This window comes from Chiloscyllium plagiosum, unplaced genomic scaffold (genome assembly GCF_037043375.1).
Source record: "Chiloscyllium plagiosum isolate Xiang-an unplaced genomic scaffold, Cpla_swu_hap1 HiC_scaffold_14, whole genome shotgun sequence".
NCBI classification, from domain to species: domain Eukaryota; kingdom Metazoa; phylum Chordata; class Chondrichthyes; order Orectolobiformes; family Hemiscylliidae; genus Chiloscyllium; species Chiloscyllium plagiosum.
Window position 1 is genome coordinate 58,441,892 of NW_028270152.1, and position 6,143 is coordinate 58,448,034.

The 6,143-nt window shown below is 40.3% G+C and overlaps 1 protein-coding gene across 1 annotated transcript in view; it reads right to left on the reverse strand.

Annotated features, from left to right (window-relative positions):
- The window catches only part of LOC122559093 (contactin-4-like), a 2,514,776-nt gene extending 2,514,713 nt beyond the window's left edge, over positions 1-63 (reverse strand). Inside the window, exon 1 of the mRNA XM_087994461.1 lies at positions 48-63. The gene's annotated coding sequence lies outside the window, so the exon portion shown is untranslated. The remainder of the gene's footprint in view (positions 1-47) is intronic.
- Between the last annotated feature and the right edge of the window lie 6,080 nt (positions 64-6,143).

A 6,143-nucleotide genomic window follows, 5' to 3' on the forward strand; every position in this document is an offset into this window, starting at 1 on the left:
TTTCCCGACCTATGACAGAATGTAACCCATCCCATTCCTTCACTAACCTCGTTCCCAGTCAGGCCAAACCTCTCAGAGAGGTTGATGAATTGCATTGGATTGAGCGGAGTCCCACCTTTTATTGGACCAAGCGAGGAATCATCCCTGATTTGGTGAAAGGACCGAAAAGCGGGCGCTTTGCTCTATTTTTAAAACTACAGTTGATCGGACAATGAAAATGAAACAGCACAGCTCCGACCAAAGGTGGGCTCGGAGACAATTGGTTTCTGCATCACATCATTTGTTTTAATGTTATTAATCAGTTCTGAGCATCTACTTGAATTCCGTACACACACAAATACTGTGACCTACTAAACGGCAATTCTAGGAGGGAAGATGAGCTCTGGAACAGACTGTACACTTCCCCGATGCCTCAGCTCACTTCTCATCAACACTGACAATTTCATCAGCTTTTGTGGATTCAAACCTGAACATGGCGAGCCCGACTATGTAGATCGTATGGCAGAGACGTGACAACATTATTCTGCATTGATTGGCACACGATTCCTGCAGTACCTTTTTTTTAAAAATCAGCACAGCAAAGACTGTTGTAGCAGTTAAATGCAACACTGGTTCATTATTAGTAGTATTTACATTTACATTCTATTATCTCAGTCGAACTTTCCTATCGCTTGGAATAACGCGCCCAGCGGAGTATGAAAACATTATGGGGAGAAGTTTGAAATGTGCTAATTAAACTCTCCGCACCACACAGAAAGAACATGTGGCTGCGATTAGAATGAAATTTTGCACAAGGCAGGAGAAGTCTAATAAGAGCGCACGTTGCTTGGGCGGATCCAAATATGGATTTATAACATTTACTATTCTGTAATGTGATGATTATAACGAATGCATAAATCTTTATAAAGCCAGTGGCATGAGTCCTAAAATCATTGAAAACCGTAACGATCTGCCTAGGGACAGAAGGGGAAGTCACTGCATGTTATAATTTAAGCGAAGTTGAGGATTAATTGAGACTATAGGCGCCGTACGAGCTATACAAAAAAAAATAGCGTGCCTATATATTTAAAGTACAAACCATGCCAACATTTTGATCTATTCCTTTCAACGTAATCTGCCTGAGAATTCTCTCGTTAACCCGGAGATTCTGTCTGTCAGAAGCTGAAATTCATCCTTTCCCTACAGCTGGGCTGCCATCCTGAGGCTTCCCTTTGCACACCGAATGATACAGCCTATGCTCCGAAAGCTGCACAACAGATTGTCTTCTCCGGGTCTTCAAGTGAGACCCGTTAATGTCTGGTGACTGTTCAGCTGGATTGCTTCAAATGTCTTTCTCCATCACGTTTGTTCTTTCGGAAACCCCACCTTTTCAGATGAGAAGCTTGCCCCGGGAATGATCTGGCATGGTGCCAAAGCCCCTAGCATTTGGAAGGAAAACAGAAGAATTGTTCCCAGGGTCCTGGGTAATATTTATCTTTCACAGATAATCTGCTCCTGGTGGGATTGTTATTTGTGGGAGTTTGCAGTGTACAAACTGACTGCTGGGATCTTCAAGATGACAGCGAAAATACTTCGTGTATTTAATTGGCTGTAGAACACTTTCGGACATTCGGAAGTAATGTAGAGTGTTATATAACTGCAAGCCTTTCTTCAACATCCTCTCCAGTACGTAGTTTACATTTCTTTTGTCAATTTAACCCCCCACCCCTTCTCCCCTGCACCGAAACCACTATTAATCGCACAGAAACACATACACACACCTTTTCATCATTTTTCTTTTGGTCTGGTTATTGGTTTTATGACATTGCAATACCTTTCTTGAAATAAAAGCACAAACAAATGCCAGAAGATGTTTTGACTTCAACATGAGTACCAGGTTGAGACAGATAAGAAGCTGTCTGGAACCATGCTGGAACAATAATAGTTCATAGAGAAGATGGAGTTTGTGATTAAGTGAAATGGATCCAGGTTTGGAAAATGTAAGGAAGCATGATAGAACATAGAACAGTATAATACAGTACAGGCCCTACGGCCCACGATGCTGTGCCAAGCATTAATCTTAATCTATGTGCTTGTCCAGCAGTTGCTTAAATGTTCCTAATATCTCTGACTCTCCCACCACCACGCACCTACCACTCTCTGCATAAAGAATCTACCTCTGACATTTCCCCTATACCTTACTCCAATCACTTTAAAATTATGACCCCTTTTGACAGCCATTTCTGCCCTGGGGAAAAGTCTCTGGCTATCTACTCTATCTATGCCTCTTATTCCTTATGCCTGAAATGTCGATTCTCCTGCTCCTCGTATACTGCCTGACCGGCTGTGCTTTACCAGCATCACACTCTTTGACTCTGACCTCCAGCATCTGCAGTCCTCACTTTGTCCTATGCCTCTTATTACCTTGTATGCCTCTATCAAGTCACCTCTCTTTCTTCTTCTCTCCAGTATGAAAAGCCCTAGCTCACTTAATCTCTCTTCATAAGGCATGCCCTGCAATCCTGGTAAATCTCCTCTGCACCCTCTCTAAAGCATCTACATCCTTCCTAAAATGAGGCAACCAGAATTGGACATAATATTCCAACTGTGGTCTAACCAGGGTTTTATGGAGCTGCAGCAAAGCCTCACGGCTCTTAAACTCAATCTCCCTGCTATTGAAAGACAAAACACAGTACACCTTCTTAACAATCCTGTCAACGTGGATGGCAATTTTGAGGGATCTTTGTACATGGACACCAAGACACCACTGTTCCTTCACACTGCCAGGAATCCCATCTTTAACCCTGTATTCAATATTGAAAGTCAACCTTCTAAAATGAATCACTTCACATTTATCCAGGTTGAATTCCATCCGTCACTTCTCAGCCCAGCTCTGCATCCTATCAATGTCTTGTTGTAGCTTGCAGCAGCCCTCAACAGTATTTAGAACACCACTCACCTTTCTGTTATCGGCAAACTTACTAATCCATCCTTTCATTACATTATCCAAGTCATTTATAAAAGCTACAAACAGCAGAGGCCCAAGTACAGATCATTGCGGGACACCCTGATCACCAACCTCCAGGCGGAATACTTTCCATCCACTACCACTCGCTGTATTCTTTTGGCCAGCCAATTCTGTATCCAGACAACCAAATTTTCCTGTATCCCATATCTCCTAACTCTGTGAATGAGCCTCTCTGAATGGGGAACCTTACCAAATGCCTTGCTGAAATCCATATACACCACATCCATTGCTCGACATTCACCAACTTGTCTCATCACATCCTCAAAGAGTGGATTAGTGGTTAGCACTGCTGCCTCACAATGCCAAGGAACCAGGTTCTATTCCAACCTTGGGTGAGTGTCTATGTGGAGTTTGCACATTCTCCCTGTGCAACTATGTGCAGGTTAGGTAGATTGGCCATGCTGAATTGCCCATAGTGTTCAGGGAGCTGCAGGTTAGGTGGATTGACCAGGGTAAATGTGAGAGTGGCGAGTCTGGGTGGGATCTCCCTTGGAATATTAGTACAGACTTACATGAGGGGCTGATTTTGGGGATTGTTGGAGTGGGAATTGTCAGCACTTGAGCTTCTGAAGTGCTTCTGAAGCTCAGGAAAAAGGACACCTGTATCATTACTGTGAAGAATGGATATGGCAGTGCAGAAAACAAATAATTGAACTTATTATAGGAATTAAGAGCCAGCTAAGCCGCCAAGACTAGAGGTCAAGGATGTATTCAACTGGACAAGGTGGGTCAGTATAAAACTGTTGAAAGGCACATGAATGAAGAATCACTCTTCAGCTTTGTAAAGAATAGGTATCACAAAAGAAGAATGACACATGAAAATATAATTCAACTTCAGAAGAAGAAAAACACTTTAATAGAGAGTAGGCCTTAGTGGAGAAAAACAGTTTAAAAAATGGATAATGTTCATGTTTTCTTTTGTCAGATTGCTTATATATGTTCTAATTGTTAATCTCAGCCATACAAAGGAGAAGAATCAACTGGCCACTCAAAGGATATTGATTTCTTTTCAGGTGGTTAGTTGATTATTTTTGTAGTGGTTGTTCCTTGTTGATTTCTAGTAACTGGAAAAAAACAAAGGAACATAATTGATTCTTTTTAACAGATCTTTATGATGTGTCCTTTTTTTTACTGAAGGGGAATTTGAGGTAGCACACAATATGATTTTTAATTGCTTTGTTATTAGAGAATAACTAATCAACCTAAAATACATTTTACCATGCCCTATATCAATTTTGCTCGAGGGAGATGTGCCAGATACTTAATTGTATTGACCCGGGTACACTTTTATCATTTAAAGCAAATAAAATGCACTAGCAATATTAATAAACTGTGACTGGATTGATGGATCAAGGGCATGTTATATCTTACTTTAGCATTATTAGTTCTGAATTCAAATTAACCCCAATCATGGAAATATGGAATTGCTCAAGACAATTACTCCATCTTAGGTCTCATTTTAAATTAGTGAGCCTTGACTCCCTTTACTGTTGAATGTTGCGTTCATTTGTTATCTTTCTTCATTTAATAACACAAATCCATATAATTAGTATATTTAGGAACATAACTAAACTATTCATATATCAAAAAAGATGCATAAAATCATCAAATGGATTGCGCTTAGAGGTGTGATAAGTGGATTACAAGTAGAAATGAGATTTGCATTCAAAATGAATGGAACCTTTTTTTCAGCTTGTCTAAGCATTTGTCAAGGAGTGCTTTAGATGTTGCAATGTAGATTTTTTTTCATTTTGGTCTTTTAACAATTGAATAAAGTTTGAGAGGTCAATATGCTGGGCTTTGTTAAAACAAAGCTGTCCTATGCATCGTTGGACAGATAATCGGCCAGATTCCTTTGCAATTGAATTTTCAAACATTTAGCAAGAGTCAGGTGAGAAGGATTGCATGCCCGTAATGATGCCATCCAATTTTTCAATCCAATACATTTGTAGAAAGGTCTCTGTTTAATTTCCATTTAAAGGATAATTTAAGATTCAAATATAAAAAGAGGAATTATGCCCTAATTATGCTTCATGTTTTTCACACAAAGAAATTAAAATTTCAGCAGTGGCTATTGAAAGGCAAACATACATTTTCTCCTTTCTCAGTTGGACATAATGCTGTATTTCGACATTAACTATGCATATTGTGGCCTTCTCTCATAACAATTCAGAACTTTTCATTCACTGAGCAAGATAACCTTTGAATCTTAAACGAAACATCTTAAACCCTGTTTATACTAAGCTAGTGACAAGTATAGGAACGTATAAATATATTAAGAGGATGATCAGAGGCAAATGAATGAAAGTGGATTTATTGGCCTTTCTCATCTGTAACTAGCTATCAGCATTTTACACATAAAAATGAAATTTGAAAGGTTATTGCTTCAGATAGCAGCATATTGGCATGTGCTGCAGCAGTGGCAGTCTGGGTTGGTTGGCTGACAGGCAAAGCAAGGACTCTGACGGACAGCAGGGATGGGATTACAACATGCTGTAATCCTGAGGGAGGACCATAGGTTCAGGGTCCATGATACCAGCCACTTGCTCTTGGGTCAATGCCTCAGCAAACCTAGTAATCTACTGAAGGACAGATTGTTGGCCCCTGTAAATAAAACACTGGAATTTCTTTTGAGCAATGATTTTCACAGTCATAATATTATTCATGCCAGTTTCCACAGCAGCACCATTGCATTGGAAGCTAGAATATCTGCCATCAGATTTGGTATCATGGTTGGGCCCACAAGTGTGCTGATGGAGTTGGCCAAGAGTTAATGCGGAATGGATGGAGTCCAAACCTCCCACAAAGCCCTATGCTAAATTATTTCCCCGCCTACCTAACATTCTGCTGTGTACACCCATCTGCATTCTTTAGTAGCCTTGCCCATTGAAGCCCTTATCGGAAGCAACAGCAGTAGAACTCATTTTCAACCTCCACCTCCAGTGAGCTGGATTATCCTTGTCACCTGCCATGGCTGCAGGCCATTGTACCATTATTTCACCATCGACTGATTCAGCCACCACACTATCTTCTAATTCTATATTTGAGTAAGTGTCAATGAGAGAGAAATCAACTGAAAGCAAATCTTCATCATTACATTTTTTTAGTGATTATCCACTGTCTGATAAGTTGCAGC